An 18,308-nucleotide genomic window follows, 5' to 3' on the forward strand; every position below is an offset into this window, starting at 1 on the left:
CTTCCTGCTGAGCAGGGAGCCCTATGCGGGGCTCGATCCCAGGACCCTGGGATCATGACCAGGCCGAAGGCAGGCGCTTAACGACTGAGCCACCCAGGCGCCCCCAGTTACATTCTTTTAGATTTTTTTTTTTTTAATTTATTTGAGAGAGAGTGAGCATGTGCGTGTGAGTGGGGAGAGGGGCAGAGGGAGAGAAATCCTCAAGCAGACTCCCTGCTGAGCACGGAGCCCAGCCCGGGACCCCAAGATCATGACCCAAGCCGAAATCAAGAGTCAATCCTCAACCAACTGAGCTACCCAGGCGCCCCACATTCTTTTGCATGTAGCTGTCCAGTTTTCCCAACATCATTTGTTGAAAAGACTGTTTTTTTCTCATTGTATATTCATTTCTCTTTTGTCGAGATTTAATTGACCATATAATTGTGTATTTATTTCTGGGTTTTCCATTCTATCCCATTGATCTATGTGTCTATTTTTATGCCAGTACCATACTGTTTTTTTTTTTTTTTTTAAGATTTTATTTATTTATTTGACAGAGAGAGACACAGCGAGAGAGGGAACACAAGCAGGGGCAGAGGGAGAGGGAGAAGCAGGCTTCCTGCTGAGCAGGGAGCCCTATGCGGGGCTCGATCCCAGGACCCTGGGATCATGACCTGAGCCGAAGGCAGATGCTTAACGACTGAGCCACCCAGGCGCCCCTGTCTTTCCATTTCTTTGCATCACCTTCAGAGTACAAGTTTTTCACGTCTTTGGTTAGGTTTATTCCTAGATACTTTATTATTGTTTTTAGAGCAATTATAAATAGGACTGTTTCCTTAATTTCAGTTTCTGCTGCTTCATTATTAGTGTATAGGGATGCAACAGATTTTTGTACATTGACTTTGTATCTTGCAACTTCACTGAATTCATTTGTCAGTTCTAGTGGTTTTTTGGTGTAGTCTCTAGGGTTCTCTATATATAATATCATGTCACTTGCAATAGTGAGTGTTACTTCTTCCTTACCAATTTGGATGCCTTTTATTTCTTTATGTTGCCTAATTGCTATGGCTAGGACTTCCAGTACTTTGTTGAATAAAAGTGGTGAGAGTGGACATCCTTGTCTTGTTCCAGACCTTAGGGGAAAAGTTCTCAGTTTTTCATCATTGAGTATGATCTTAGCTGTAGTTTTTTCATATAAGGACTTTATTATGTTGAGGTATGTTCCCTCTAGATGGATTTTGCAAAGGGTTTTTATCATGAACTTTGTTTTTTGTTTTGTTTTTAGAGAGAGTGCACACATGCGAGCAGCAAGGTGGGGGAAGTGAGGGACAGAGGGAGAAGGGGAGAGAGATCTTAAGCAGGCTCCATGCTTAGTGCAGAGCCTGATGCAGGGCTCGATCTCATGATCCTGAGTCAGATGCTTAATCGACTGAGCCACCCCCAGGTGCCCCTAACTTTGGATTTTTCTTTATGTGTAGGTGGATTCATGACTTAGTTTCTGAACACTTCTTAGCTCTGACCTCCAGGCCTTTGAGTCCCAAGTCTGCCATGCCTCACTTTCAATCTGCAGGTGTATTTTGGTCTGAAATGAGTCTCTTGTAGGCAGCATATAGATGTTTGTTTGTTTTTTAATCCACTCTGTCACCCTATGTCTTTTGATTGGAACATTTAGTCCATTTACATTCAGACGAGATCGGGCGCGTTCAGGGTGGTATGGCTGTAGACTAGTCCATTTACATTCAAAGTAATTACTGACTGATATGTACTTACTGTCTTTTTGTTACTTGTTTCATAGTTGTTTTTGCAGTTCTTTGTTCCTTTCTTCCCTTGCTCTCTTCTCTCACGATTAGTTGGCTTCTTTTTAGTGATACACTTGAATTCCTTTCTCTTTATTCTTTGCACTGGTTTTGGATTTGTGGTTACCATTAGGTTTGTATATAACATCTTCTGTGTATAGCAGTCTATGTTAACTTGATGGTTGCTTAAGCCTGAACCCATTCTTTACTCCTACTCTCCCTACCACCTTTTAGGTATATGCTGTTATATTTCACATCCTTTTATTTTATGAACACCTTGACTGATTTTTACAGAAATACTTATTTTTACTGCTTTTATGTTTTTTACTTTTCATACTCTCACTTATGGTCTTTCCTTCCCACTCAGAGAGTCCCCTTTAATATTTCTGGTAGTGGTGATGAACTCCTTTAGTTTTTGTTTGTCTGAGAAACTCTATCTCTTCCTTCTATTCTGAATGATAGCCTTGCCAGGCAGAGTATTCTTGCCTGTAGATTTTTCCCTTTCAGCTCTTTGAATAGATTACTCCACTTTCTTCTGTCCTGCAAAGTTTCTGCTGCGAAATCCACTGATAGCCTTATGGGGTTTCCCTTGTATGTAACTATCTTTTTTTTTTTTTTTTTTTCCTCTTGCTGCTCTAAAATTTTTTATCACTGCTTTTTACCATTTTAATTACTAGGTGTCTTGGTGTAGACTCCCTTGTGTTGAATTTGGGAGGGTGAGGGGGGAATTTCGTTTCCTTCTCCAGATGAAGGAGGTTTTCAGCTATTATTTCTTCAAATAAAAATTTTGCCCCCTTTTCTGTCTCTTCTTCTGAGATCCCTATAATACAAATGTTATTATGCTTGTTGAAGTCACTGAGTTCCCTAAGACTATTCTCAATTTGTGTAATTTTCTTTCCTCTCCTTTGCTCAGCTTGGTTACTTTCCATTAATCTGTCTTCTAGGTTGTTAATTCATTCTTCTGCTTCAGCTAGACTGCTCTTTATTCCATCAAATATATTTTTAATTTCCCTTATTGTGTTATTGATCTCTGATTTTTTTTTTTTTTACCTGTGTTAAGGGTCTCATGGGTGTCCTCCAATATTTTCTTAAGACCAGTATCTTTATGATCATTACTTTAAATTCTCTATCAAGAGGCACCTGGGTGGCTCAGTCAGTTGTGTCCGACTTTTGGCTTTAGCTCAGGTCATATTGTCAGGGTCGTGAGATCAAGCCCCATGTCAGGCTCCACACTCAGCTCAGAGTCTGCTTGGAATTCTCTCCCTTTCCCTCCCCCTCCCCCTCTGCCCTTCTCTTCTCTCACACTCTCTCTCGTTTAAAAACAAAATGTTAAAAAAAATAAATTCTCTATCAAGTATATTACTTGTATCCATTTCACTTAGATCTCTTGCTGTGGTTTGGTCCTGTTCTTTCATTTGGGACATATTTCTCTGTCTCCTCATTTTGTCTAACTCTGTGTGTCTGTTTTGGTGTTAGGAAAGTCAGCTACTTCTCTTACTCTTAAAATCTTTTTTTTTTAAAGATTTATTTATTTTAGAGAGAGAGAGTGCATGTGCAAGTGGGGCAAGGGCAGAGGAAGGGGGGGAGGGAGAGAAGCAGACTTCCTGCTGAGTGGTAAGCCTGATGTGGGGCTCAATCCCAGGACCCTAAGATCATGACCTGAGTTGAAATCAAGAGTCCATCACTTAACTGACTGACCCACCCAGGTGCCCCAACTTCTCTGGATCTTAACAATAATAGCCTTATGAAGAAAAGGTCCTGCAGTGCCCTGCATTACAGTGTCCCCTGTTCCCCAGGGCCTGACACTTCAAGGAGTGTCTCTTACGTGAATTGTGTAGGCTCTGCTGTTGAATCTTGCCTCTTTTTCCTTCAGTTCAACTGTCTGCAAAGGCTCTCTTTACCTATTGTGGACAGTGTTTGGTCCCCAGCAAGGGTGGGGTGTGTTTTAACAAGGTGTGCAGTGGTCTGCTTGTGAAATCAATCTACTCCTGCAACCCCCATAGCTGAGGTCTGGAATGTGCACAGGTCAGGAGATGTAGTGTTGACAGGGTTTGTGCCAGTCTTCTGGGAGAAGGGACCCACAGCTCTGGGACTAAGGGGAGTGTGACTGGGAAGGGTGGATCCACCAAAGCATGGGAGTTTGGGGGACTTGGTGTAAGCAAGTTAGGTAATGTGTGTTGATGCGGCACTGGTTCCCATAGGTGGTTTTTGATTATGCTAGGGGGTGGGGGAGGGAAGTGGCACCTGCCAGCTCCTTTGTTTCTGGAGGGGTCTCCCCATGATCCCTATATTTCCGGGCCACACTCTGGGTCAAACAAATCACGATCCCTCCTGTCTGCCCCCGGCGATTTTCAAACTACTGGTTCTACACTGTATCTGCAAAGACTGTTTGTTATGCTGTCTCTTTAAGGGTGAGGGGGCACCTGGGGGCGTTAAGAGTCTGCCTTCGGCTCAGGTCATGATCCCAGGGTCCTGGGATTGAGCCCGCATCGGGCTCCCTGCTTGGCAGGAATCCTGCTTCTCCCTCTCCCACTCCCCCTGCTTGTGTTCCCTCTCTTGCTGGGTCTCTCTCTGTCAAATAAATAAATAAAATCTTAAAAAAAAAAAAAAAAAAAAAAAAGGACTCCACAGTCGAATCCACCAATTTTTAAAATTCCAGGGTTTAAGTCCCATTGGTTATAAGAACTCACAAAATTCGGCCCCTCTCACTTTCAAAGGCAAATGTTATGGGGATTCATCCTTCCCATTCCGGGGTTCCCTGGTGTGAAAGTCTGTTTTTTGCCCTTCTCTGCCACCAGCTCCCTCCGCACCATGGATAGCTATGGTCTATTTGCTCCCAGACTGTATCTTTGCTCTTCCTACTTTCTCAATGTGTCCTCTCCCCTACCTTTAGTTGTGGAGTTTGTTTTGCCAGTCTTCAGATCGTTCTCTGGGTTATTTATGCCGATATGAGTGCTATCTAGTTGTATCTGTGGGATAAGGCAAACTTAGGGTCACCCTACCCTGCCATCTAATTATTGTAGCTTTGTAATATAGTTTGAAATCAGGGAGTGTGATGTGTCCAGCTTTGTTCTTTCTCAAGATTGCTTTGGCTATTTGAGGTCTTTTGTGGTTCCATACAAATTTTAGGATTGTTTGTTCTGTGAAAAATGCCATTAAAATTTTGATAGAGATAGCATTGATCAGTATATTGCTTTGGGTGGTATGGACATTATAACAATATTAATTCTATCAAACTGTAAGCACAGGATATCTTTCCATTTATTTGTGTCTTCTTCAATTTCTTTTGTTAATGTCTTATAGTTTTTAATATACAGCTCTTTGGGGCACCTGGGTCACTCAGTCCGTTAAATGTCTGCCTTTGGCTCAGGTCATGATCTTAGAGTCCTGGGATCTGGCCCCATGTCAGGCTCCCTGCTTGGTGGGTGTGTGATTTTCCCTCTCCCTCTGTGCTTGCTCTCACTCTCTCAAGTAAATAAACCAAATATTTTAAAAAATAATATATAGCTCTTTCACTTCCTTGGTTAAATTTATTCCTAGGTGTTTTATTTATTTATTTGTTTATTTATTTATTTAATTAATTTATTTGACAGAGAGAGACACAGTGAAAGAGGGAACACAAGCAGGGGGAGTGGGAGAAGGAGAAGCAGGCTTCCCACAGAGCAGGGAGCCGATGCGGGGCTTGATCCCAGGACCCTGGGATCAGGACCTGAGCCGAAGGCAGACGCTTAACAACTGAGCCACCCAGGCTCCCCTATTTATTTATTTTTTAAGATTTTATTTACTTGACAGAGAGAGAGAAAGAGAGCATAAGCAGGGGGAGGGGCGAAGGGAATGGAAGAAGCAGACTTCCCACTGAGCAGGAAGCCAGACATTGGGCTTGATTCCAGGACCCTGGGATCGTGACCTGAGCTGAAGGCAGACACTTAACTGACTTAGGCACCCAGGCACCCCGTACTTTATTCTTTTTGATGCAATTGTAAATGGTGTTGTTTACTTAATCTCTTTGATAGTTCATTATTAGTATATAGAAATGCAACCAATTTTTGTGTATTGATTTTGTATCCTGCAACTTTATTGAATTTATTTTTTCTAATAGTTTTTTGATGAAATTTTTTTGGTTTTCTATATATGATGTCATGTCATCCACAAATAGTGAGAATTTTACCTCCTTTCTAATATGGATGCCTTTTCTTACCTAATTCCTCTAGCTAGGATTTCCAATACTATATTGAATCAATGTGGCAAGAGTGGGCATCCTTGTCTTGTTCCTGATCTTATAGGAAAGTCTTTCAGCTTTTCATCGAATATGATGTTAGCTGTGGGTTTATCATATATGGCCTTTATTATGTTGAGATATATTCCTTCTATACTTGCTTTGTTTGAGAGTTTTTATCATAAATAGATATTAAGGGTGCCTGGGTGGCTCAGTTGGTTAAGCGACTGCCTTCGGCTCAGGTCATGATCCTGGAGTGGCAGGATCGAGTCCTGCATCAGGCTCCCTGTTCAGTGGGGAGTCTGCTTCTCCCTCTGCCTGCTGCTCCCACTGCTCATATTCTCTCTCTCAAATAAATAAAATCTTAAAAAAATAATAAATGGATATTGAATTTTGTCAAATGCTTTTTCTGCATTGATTGACATAATTATATGATTATTTCCTCTGTTAGGGTGGTGTATCACATTGACTGATTTGTGGATGTTGAAACCTGGATCCTTGCATCTCTGGAAAAAAATCCCACTTGATCATGGTGTATAATCCTTTTAATGTATTTTGCAATTCAGTTTGCTAGTATTTTTTGAGAAGTTTTACATCTATGTTTGTTAGAGATATTGGCTTGTAATTTTCTTTTCTTGTGGCATCCTTGACTGGTTTTGTTATCAGGGTAACACTGGCCTCATAAAATAAGTTTAGAAGAGTTCCTCCCTCTTCTATTTTTTGGAAGAGTTTGAGAATGATTGAGATTAATTCCTCTTTGTGTGTTTGGTAGAATTCACTAGTGAGGCTATCTGGTCCTAGACTTTTGTTTGGTTGGAGATTTTTGACTACTAATTCAATCTCCTTACTAGTAATCAGTCTGTTCAGATTTTCTATTTCATCATGGTTCAGTCTTGGTAGGTTGTATGCTTCTAGAAATGTACCCATTTCTTCTATATTGTCCAATTTGTTGGCATATAATTGTTCATAAGTCTCTTATGATCCTTTGTGTTTCTGTGGTATCAGTTCTAACACCTTTTTTTTTTTTTTTAGTCCTCTCTTTTTCTCTTTGTGAGTCTAGCTAAAGGTTTCTTAATTTAGTTTATCTTTTCAGCATCTCCTCCATGGTCTTTTTAGTCTCTATTTCATTTATTTCTTCTTTGTTATATCCTTCCTTCTAACTTTGGGCTTCATTTGTTCTTCTAGTTTCTTGAGGTATAGTGTTAGGTGGTTTGGTATGTTTCTTGTTTCTTGAGGTAGGTATTTATCAGGATGGACTTCTGTCTTGCAATTGCTTTTGCTGCATCCCAGAAATTCTGGTATGTTATAGTTCCATTTTTGTTTGTCTCTAGGTATTTTTTGGTTCCGTTTGATTTCCTCTTTGACCTATTTGTTGTTCAGTAACTGGTGTTTAGTCTCCACATATTTGTGAACTTTCCAGTTTTCTTCAAGTAATTTCTAGTTTCATACCATTGTGTTTGGAAAAGATGCTTGACATTATTTTGATAGTTTTATTTTATTATTATTATTTTTAAAGATTTTATTTATTTGCGGGGCGCCTGGGTGGCTCAGTTCATTGAGCGACTGCCTTCGGCTCAGGTCATGATCCTGGAGTCCCGGGATCGAGTCCCGCATCGGGCTCCCTGCTCAGTGGGGAGTCTGCTTCTCCCTCTGACCCTCTTCCCTCTCGTGCTCTCATTCTCTCTCTCTCAAAGAAATAAAATCTTAAAAAAAAAAAAAGATTTTACTTGTTGAGAGAGAGAGAGAGACAGCAAGAGAGGGAACACAAGCAGGGAGAGTGGGAGAGGGAGAAGCAGGCTTCCCGCTGAGCAGGGAGCCCGATGTGGGACTCGATCCCAGGACCCTGGGATCATGACCTGAGCTGAAGGCAGATGCCTAAAGACTGAGCCACCCAGGCGCCCTATTTCAATAGTTTTAAATGTATTGACTTGTTTTGTGGCCTAACATATGATCTATACTGTAAAATGTTCCACGAGCACTTGGGAAGGATGTATATTGTTGCTTTTAGATGGAATACTCTGTAAATATCTAAGTTCATCTGGCTTAACATATCATTTATGGCTAATATTTCCTTATTGATTTTCTGTCTGGATGATCTATCCATTGATGTAAGTGGGGCAATAAAGTCCTCTATTATTGTATTGCTATTTCTTCCCTTAGCTCTTTTAATATTCACTTTATATATTTTGGTGCTCCTCTGTTGGGTGCATAAATATTTTCAAATGTTATATCCTCTTGTTTAATTGATCCCTTTATCATTATGTAGCACTGTTGTCTTTTTTTAGTCTTTGTTTTAAACTCTGTTTTGTTAGTTACTCCAGTTTTCTCCTGGTTTCCATTTGTATGGGATATCTTTTGTTTTTATTGACTTTTCTCTATTATTTTTCTATTCTCTATTTAGCTCTAGTTTATTTTTCCTTTCTTCTGCTAGCTTTGGGTTTAGTTTGTTCTTTTTCTAGTTCCTTAAGTTGTAAAGTTAGGTTGTTGAGATTTTTGTTTTTGTAATGTAAGCATTATAGCTTAGCGTAGGTTTTGCTGTGCACCACGTTTTGTTTTCGTTTTCATTCATCTCTAAATATTTTCTAAATTCCCTTGTGATTTCTTCTTTGATCCATTGTTTAATAGCATTTCCACCCCCACCCCACCCCCAGTTTTACTTGTGTTGATTTCTAACTTCATCCCACTGTGGTCAGAGAAGATGCTTTGTATAGTATCTTTTTAAATATATTGAGATTTATTTTTTACCCTAATATATATAGCCTATACTAGAAAATGTCCTATGTGCACTTGAGAAGAATATGTGCTGCTGTTGTTGGGTGAAATGGTCTGTAAATAACAATAGGTCTAGTTCGTTGTTTAAGTCCTCTATTTCATTACTTCTGTTGGTTATTTTATTACTGAGAGTGGGGAATTAAAGTCTCCAACCAACCACTATTGTAGAACTATTTCTGCCTTCAATTCTGTCAGTTTTTCCTTCATTTTCCTGGTCTGTTATTAGTTGTGTCTATGTTCATAATTGTCTTTTTGCTGTATTGAAACTTTTATTACTTTTTTCTTTTATAACCTTCATTGATTTAAAGTTTATTTTGTCTGAATTAGTATAGTCATCCCTGATCTCTACTGGTTACTATTTCAATGGGATTTTTTTTTGCCATCTTTTCACTATCTATTTGGGCTTGGAACTCAAAATGAGTCTTTTTAGTAACATGTAGTTGCCATCATGTGTTTTTATTTATTCTGCAAATCCCTATCTTTTGATTGGAGTTTAATCCATTTGTATGTATGTATGTATGTATGTATGTATGTATGTATGTATGTAAGTAATGTAGGCTCCATGCCCAACATGGAGCCCAATGTGGAGCTTGAACTCACGGCCCTGAGATTGAGACCTGAGATCAAGAATTGTACACTTAACAGACTGAGCCCCTCAGGTGCCCCATCATTTACATTTAAATTAATACTGGTAAGTAGGGACTTAATTTTGTCATTGTGCTGGGGTGCCTGGGTGGCTCAGTCGTTAAGCGTCTGCCTTCAGCTTGGGTCATGATCTCAGGTTCCTGGGATCGAGCCCCACATTGGGCTCCCTGCTCAGCAGGAAGCCTGATTCCCCCTCTCCCCATCCTCCTGCTTGTGTTCCCTCTCTCGCTCTGTGTCTCTGCCAAATAAATAAAATCTTAAAAAAAAATTTTGTCATTGTGTTTTCTGTATACCTTACAGCTTTTTTTGTGCATTTCCTAAATTACTGTCATCTTTTGTGTTTGGTATTTGTAGTTAAATGTTTATTTTCTCATTTCCTGTTGGATATATTATATAGTTATTTTCTTTGTGGTCACCATAGGGATTACGTTTAACATCCTAAAGTTGTAACACTCTAATTTGAATTAATACCAGCTTAACCTCATTAACATACAAAAACTCTGCTTCTTTACACCTGTTCCTACCCCATCAGTTATTGATGTCACAAAATTGCGTCTTTATGCAGAGTAGTGTCCAAATACAAATAATGATTTAAAATTCATTAGTCTCTTCAATTATGTAGAAAATAAAAATTGGGGGACGCCTGGGTGGCTCAGTTAGGTGTCTGCCTTTGCTCAGGTCATGGTCCCAGGAGCCCACATTGGGCTCCTTGCTCAGCAGGGAGCTTGCTTCTCCCTCTGCCTGTTGCTCCCCCTGCTTGTGCTCTGACAAAACCAATCTTTGGGGAAAAAATAAAAATTGGGACTTACAAAACAAAGTTACTAGTAATACTAGCTTTAGATTAATAATTTTTAAAAATGTATTCTTAAATCTTGTAGAAAGTAAAAATTGGGGAGTTACAAACCATTGTCACAGTGTTAGTTTTTGTAATTCCCTGTGTATTTGAGTTTTAAATTTTTTTATGGCTTTGAGTTACTGTCTAGTATTTTTTCATTTCACGCTGCAAGCATCCCTTGAGCATTTCTTGCAGGGCAAGTCTGGAGACGACAAACCTCCTCAGCTTTTGATAGTTATCTGGGGATGTTGTATTTCCTCCTTAAGTACAGTTTTTCATTTAGTACTTTGAATATGCCAATCTTCTGGCCAAGTTTCTGATGATACATCTGATTATCTTATGGGGGTGGTGGTGGTGGATACAATCCTGTATGCATAATTTGCTTCTCTTGTTTTCAAGATTCTGTCTTTTGAAAATGATTATAATGTGTCTCAGTGTGGATCTGAGTTTATCTTACTTGGGAGTTTACTGAGCCTCTTGAATGTTTGTTGAGCTTCACGTTTCATTTACCTTGGGAAAATTTCAACCATACTTCAAATATTCTCTCTGCCCCTTTGTTTTCTTTCTGAGACTCCCACAGTGTCGATGTTGGTCCTCTTAATGGTGTTCCACGGGTCACTAAGGCTGTTCACTTTCCGACCTTTTTTCAGACTCAGTATATGACTTCCAGTTTTTAAAATTTGCTGATTTTTCTCCTGCATGCCCAAATCTGACTTTGAATCCCTCTAGTGCATTTTTCATTTGTACTTTTCTACTCCAGAATTTTTTGGATTTTTTTAAGGTTTCCTATTTCTATTGGTATTTGTTTTGTTCAGAAATTTCTTGATTTCTCCACATCTTTAGTTCTTTGACCATCGGTTAAGTTTTTTTTTTTTTCTTAAGATTTGACAGAGAGGGGCACCTGGGTGGCTCAGTCGTTAAGCGTCTGCCTTCAGCTCAGGTCATGATCCCAGGGTCCTGCGATGGAGCCCCACATCAGGCTCCCTACTCTGCAGGAAGCCTACTTCTCACTCTCCCACTCCCCCCTGCTTATGTTTCCTCTCTCGCTGTCTCTGTCAAATCAAATCTTAAAAAAAAAAAAAAAATTTGACAGAGAGATAAAGGGCAGAAGTAGGCAGAGTAGCAGGCAGACGGAGAGGGAGAACAAGACTCCCCGCTGAGCAGGGAGCCCGATGTGGGACTCGATCCCAGGACCCTGGGACCATGACCCGAGCCGAAGGCAGACGCTTAACCGACTGAGCCACCCAGGCGCCCCAAAGTTAAACTTTGTTCAGATCTCTGATCAGGTCTTTTTTAGAGATAGTTCGATTTTTTTCTTTTGAATGGCTCATACTTCCCTATTTCCTAGTGTGCCTTATGATCTTTTTTATTGTTGTACAGTGGACATTTAAATCTAATAAAGTGTTAACTGTGGAAATCAGATTCTCTCCCATCTCCAGGACTTGCTGGGTTTTATTATTTTAAATTACAGGTTTATAGGACTGCCTGAGTGGCTCAGTGGGTTAAGCGTCTGCCTTTGGCTCAGGTCATGATTTCAGGGTCCTGGGATCAAGCTGCGTGTGTGTTGATAGGGGGGCTGCTTAGCAAAGAGTCTGCTTCTCCCTCTCCCTCTGATCCTCCTCCCTGCTTGTGCTGTCTCAAATAAATAAATCTTTTTTAAAAATTTCATGTTACATTTAGTTATAGGTTTTCTCTGTACCAAGGATCACCCTGAGGCATAGACTTAAGGTCTTTTCAAATCTTTCCTGAGTCCAAGTCTTTCCCTGAGCATGCGTGGTCACTTTCTAATTTTCACTTGTAAGTGCACTTGCTTTCAAACACCCTAGCCTTTAATATTAGTCTGGCCCCCAAAAGGCAAAGATGAGAAAAATGAAGGTGGGAGCACCTAGGTACCACCTCTTTATATCCACTGAAACTCACTTCAGCCTGTAGAGGGGCTTGCAACCATGCGGGAAGGTGCAATAGCTTCCTCCTTCTTTGTATGCACTCTGATCAGCAGCAGAAATCAGAGAACAGATTCCCCGATATTTGGAGGACACGGTCCTTTTGGCTTACCCCGGCTCCTGCAAGGTGTGCAGGCTGCTCCAGGAATGCACAGCTGCCTACTCTACATATGGGGGTGGAAGATGGGCAGCCACTACTGACCTAGGATCGGAAATTGACCAAAATTAGCTGCAGTTTACGGTCCAAGTCTTCTCCTGGGGGTTAAGCCTTCAACAGACTGCAGTGTTCTAAGAGTTACCCCAGATTCTGTCAGTGCAGTTGTTGTCTAGGTGGGGACAGATTCCTGGTGCTTCCTACTCTGCCGCCCCCCCGTTTTTTAAATATTTTATTCATTTATTTGACAGAGAGAGAGACAGCGAGAAAGGGAACACAAGCAGGGGAAGTGAGAGAGGGAGAAGCAGGCTTCCCGCGGAGCAGGGAGCCTGATGCGGGGCTCGATCCCAGAACCCTGGGATCATGACCCAAGCCGAAGGCAGACACATAATGACTGAGCCACCCAGGCACCCCTCTGCCCTCTTCCTAGAATCCTCAATGCTAATTTTATCCCTTTACTGATCTTATGGTCTTGGGAGGGGATGGGGTCAGTTTGTATTCAATCCACAATTTTAGCAATAAGCCACAATTACTTTAAGGTTTTTTTTTTTTTTTTAAAGATTTTATTTATTTGATAGAGAGAGACACAGTGAGAGAGGGAACACAAGCAGGGGGACTGGGAGAGGGAGAAGCAGGCTTCCCAAGGAGCAGGGAGCCTGATGCAGGGCTCGATCCCAGGACCCTGGGAATCATGACCTGAGCCGAAGGCAGACTTTTTTTTTTTTTTTTTTTAAGATTTTATTTATTTATTTGACATAGAGAGGCACAGCGAGAGAGGGAACACAAGCAGGGGGAGTGAGAGAGGGAGAAGCAGGCTTCCCGCAGAGCAGGGAGCCCGATGTGGGGCTCGATCCCAGGACCCCAGGATCATGACCTGAGCCGAAGGCAGACGCTTAACGACTGAGCCACCCAGGTGCCCCCGGAAGGCAGACTCTTAACGACTGAGTCACCCAGGCGCCCCTTAAGGTTCTATTTTTTAAAAATACTTTTGAGGTGCCTGAATGGCTCAGTTGGTTAAGTGTCCGGCTTTTGATCTCAGGGTTGTGAATTCAAGTCCTGTGTTGGGCTCCATGCTGGGCATGGAGCCTTATATATACATATTGTTTAAATTTAATTTTTACATGCAACGTAGGGCTTGACTCACGACCCCAAGATCGAGTCACATGCTCCACTGAGCCAGCCAGACACCCCTTCAGGTTGTATTTAGTTCTTTTAATATGTGTCTCAGCAGAGGTGCCTGGGTGGCTCAGTCGTTGAGCATCTGCTTTCGGCTCAGGTCATGATCCCAGGGTCCTGGGATCGAGCCCTGCATTGGACTCCCTGCTCAGCAGGGAGCCTGCTTCTCCCTCTCCCACTCTCCGTGCTTGTGTTCCCTGTCAAATAAAATTAAAAAAAAATTATCTCAGCTTTCCTGACTTCATGAAGACAAACGGGAAGGAAAAAAAGAATGAAGTCTCTTGATTTTTATATAGAATTATATAGTATGAACTGACTAGGAGGGGAAAGCATGCTCTCAAGTCATTCACCTTCCCATGTCCCACCTACTCACTGAATTATCCTTCCCCTGTTCTATCCACCCATCTATTCATTCACCCAAACATCCATCCACCTACCCATTTGCCAATGTACCTACTTATCTCTCCACCCATGGAACTATCCAGGCGCTTGGGTGAGTTCCTGAATACCTGTTGCATAGAAGCCCAGTTCTGGGTATTTGGGATACAAGTAAATCAGATTTGTTCCTACCCTTGCAGATGTCAGTCTATGGGGGAGAGAAAAATGGAAATTCTTCAAGCACAGACTCTGCTGTTGCCTTGACGGATATGGCTCCCAAATCAGGACCTCAGACCTAGATTCCTATTAAGCTACCTCTTGGATTCTTCCACCTAGATATACTAAAGCCACCTCAAACTCATCACATCCCAAGCTGAACCATCTTCTTCCCTTCATACAGCTTGTCCTTCTCCTGATGTCCCTTGTTATGTCTAGTCTGGTCACTACAGCCTGCTTTCTTTCCCTCACATAAAATGCTCGAGTTTCCTTGTAACTCCACCACTTGAGGCTCCCCATGGCCCAGAAGACAGTTTAATTCAATGACTCCTCCACTCTGTCTCCCCCCCCCCACCCCCCGGAAACCCTGACAGCCTTTCAGACTCAAATCACAACTGTGCAAGGCCACCTCTTTATCAGGTAACCTGATTGTGCCCTGTATCAGATTTTAAGATCTCTATGGCATGGCCTGTGTCCTGTCCTCAGGGTGTGGGATCGTCACAGGGTGCTGGGTGCTCACACAGGACAGTGTCCACTTGCTGTTTGGTAGAGTGCTTATGAGGCGGCAGCCATGCAGAGGTCCTCAGACCCTGTTAATTATGGTGCAAATAGGTTCCAGTGACAGCCAAGGGCTCCCATCACCAACCCCTACTGTAAGGCAACCTCTGGCAGCCACATTTCAAATCCCTTGTGACAACCCTGACCCCTTAGCCACAGACTGGAGCTGCCAACAGAGCTTACAACAGCTGGAAGTAAACAAATCAACCTGATAGAAGTGTTGAGGGTCAGTGAAGCGTATCACATATACCTTGACAGGAATCTGAATGAGGAAGTTTGAAGGACTGAGCATTAAACAGCAGAAACAGAAGCTTCAAGGCCACAGGACACCCTGAGAAAGCAAAGTCACAAGGAGATGGGAGTGCAGTTCCGAAAGACCAGGAAGTTTATGGGTAGTGGAAAGAGAAACCCAGAGAGCAGACAGGAGGGCAGTGCCCTGGTTGCTACAGTGTGTCCACAAGGCTGGACCAACTGCTATCCCTGGGTCCTCCTAAGGCTAGACTTGTGCAAGGTTCCCAATAATTCCATTATCATGTGACCCCTTGGAAATCCCCTTCTCCACATCTGGAGAAGTTCTTTATCAGGAACTTCACATTTACTACTTAGAGTTACATCTGAAGACACTTTAAAGTTTGAGGTTCCCTACCTAGAATCCAGAACAGAAAAACCCTGTGTCCACTCAATCCCTGAACCTCGAGACCCCTCCTGGGTGCTGACCTTTACCCATACACAAAAATAGGAGATCTGGTCTCCAGGGTGAAGTTCCAGCACTCTTGCTTGGGTGCTCAGATTTTGCCTCTGGGATGGGGATTTGGGCCTGCTCTCTTTAATTTGGGACACTGTGCCTTCAAACAGCCAAAGCTCTTTGGGGACCCCCAACTTTCAGTCCACCCCTCACAGCCACCACTGGCTGTCAGCCATAGGGCTGCCCTCCAACCCCTCTATGATTCCCAGTGGCTCAGCTGCCCTGGCAGCCCAATGCAGATGTACTGGTTCCTACCAACTTTACAAGGCTCCATTCAAGGCCCTGAGCTTGCAGAAGGCCTCACTGCCTAGTCTCATCCACTGCAGTCATTTACAGGGAATGGTTTCCACTTCTCACTCCCCCCGCCCCGCAAATTTCTACTCATACTTATCCTGAGATGCTACAAATTTCAGGGAGTCCTGAGGTGCCCAGTCATTTCCTCTCTCCAATTCTACCCCTATCCTGTGTCTGTTTTGGTCTGTGAATTCCTACAGAATAGGGATAAAGCTGGACCAAGTGCAAGCTCAGCCAAGGTCTGAAACAGGTCAAGGGCTCAAGGGATCTGCGGGGATGGCGCCAGGTCCCTGGGAAACCCTGCTTCCCAATCCGGAGAGGCCTGCTTCTGATGGCTATACCCCTTCAGCAGCAGTGTCACTCACACACCAAGCGAGCACCCTGCAAGGTGCCATCCCATCTTCCCTGCACAAACCAGCCTGAAGACCAGGAAGTTCTTCCCGATCTCTGTGTTAAGTCCCCCACAGTGCAAGAAACCTGGAAGCTGGAAGGCACAGCACTAGCTTGGGCAGAAGCGTTGAGGTCCAGCCTCTGTGGGTGTGCCACAGGACCCCAGGACACTTGTCTCTCTTCTGGGCTGGCTTCTTCCAACGAGGTGTGTATGTTACTTCCTGTGCTACAACTCCCACTGTACTTTGTAATGACCCCTTCTCCCCAGGTTAAGGACCACTGGGACCAGACTCCAGCTAGCTTCACTCACTGGCCTCGAACCCCTCAGTCCCTCACCTTGGGCTGGGCACTTCATGCTGCCAGCACCAGCTGAGGGCTGCCCCACGAAGTGCTTATGGGAGCTTCTCAGCTAATTCAATCTGTTGGACAGCTGATAGGTTCAGCTAGCTACTAGTTCAGGTGCGATCCCGGTAGGAACCATGGACTGTCCTGGGCCAGACCTGGCTTGGGCTGAGTACCGCTGCAGGGTAAGTGTTGCTCATGGCAACCACGTACGGCACACTAATAATGGCCGCTGAAACCCTGTACTACCTGCTGTTCCCTAGCCAACAACTACTTTGAGCTACCCACTGCTCTCCTGAGTCTACTCTGACTTCTGTTCCAGATGTCTGGAGGTCCCAGCACACACTCTAGCCTTCTCTATCCCAGACAGAGCAATTTTCCCTGGCTGCCCCAGCCCAGTAATATCTCCACAGATTGCAGTATTAGGCTTCAATTAGAATTTCAAGTGTTGTACAGAGGGGTTATCATCCCCATTAGGGAAACATAGAATCCAGGGAGGCCCTGGCCAGAATCCAGGTCGGATTCCAAAGCCCAAACGAATATGCCCCTTAAAAAGGGCTTACTGGGTAACATCCCAAAGGCAGGGACTGGGGCAACTCAGACCCTACTGTCTGCTTTGAGAGCCTACCACTGTACTCTCCTGGTCTAGGTTCTGAGGGAAAATTCTCTTCATGTAGCTATGATCCCCATATTCTAGCACACAAGAATGGTTCCATTTTCTGGCTGTAAAGAATCAGATACTTAGGTTGGAATACAGAACCCTACTGCAGGTGGACATAAAACCCAATTTCCCAACCTTCTAAAAGCAAAGGCTCACAGAGTCAGACTCTGGAGACCACATTAAGCCAGATCTGAGACCTTTGCCAAGTCATTTGTCCATATGACTCCACTTTACAACCTGACAATTCTTAAAGAGTCAAAGTCTATGTAGGGACAGGTCAGAGAAACATATGCACTGTACCGAGTACTGGTAATGTGTCCTGGTACTGAGAGTGCCTTGAGAAACTGTAGTAGTCCAATGGGCCGCTACATTTGAAGAACCATCAATAGGACAACGCAGTCTGGGCCAACTCTGCCTTTCTGGGTTACTCTTGAATACGGACAGGTAAAACTATAGCTATTAGAGTTCACTGAAGATTGTTTGCAGAATTCTCAAGAAAATTTTAAATCTCAATTATGGTTGGGTTGTTCTGCTGAAGGTCTAAGTAGATTCCAGTAGAATCTTTCCGTTTTGGTTTTAAACACATCTTTATCTCTGCAGTGCAGTACAAAGTGGTTGGACACAGGCGTCAGATTAGATGAGTGACCTTGGGACAATACTATACATCTCAGGATCACTGTGAGGGTCAATGCAACAAACACAAAATGCAGAAAGGCAGCACACTGTGCATGCACCAGTACCCTTCTGGATTTTCCACTCTAAGTTATCTTCAGGTCAAAGGTTTTTACTCAGTGCTTAGTGCACTGGAGTAAACAGAAGGGGTAATTGCAACACAGCCTGACAAGAAAAGCACTGAGTACTACGTTACACCCCTTTCCCTTCTCCAACCTTTAGACCTGTAGGTTCATCAATTTCAGAAAGATCTTGCTTAGAAAGCAATCTCTTTTTCTTTCCTAATCAAGAGATTATAGAACTATATACTTGACGTCTCAATTCCCTAAAGTAAGCACCCATCAAGATTTCAAGGACTCTGGTTAAGGCAGATCTTTTCAGTTTGTAATTCGAGTTACAGAGCAAGAATACAAGACCTAAGGAAAGTCACTGACCCACAGTAATGAGCAGCATCCAGTTTTTGTGAGTGGGGCTGGCAACCACGGAAGGAAACATCCCAACACAAATCCAAAGCAGCAGCGACAAAACACGGCAGA

The sequence above is a fragment of the Mirounga leonina genome, unplaced genomic scaffold, assembly GCF_011800145.1.
Source record: "Mirounga leonina isolate KUSES-001 unplaced genomic scaffold, KU_Mleo_1.0 Mir_82, whole genome shotgun sequence".
NCBI lineage: Eukaryota > Metazoa > Chordata > Mammalia > Carnivora > Phocidae > Mirounga > Mirounga leonina.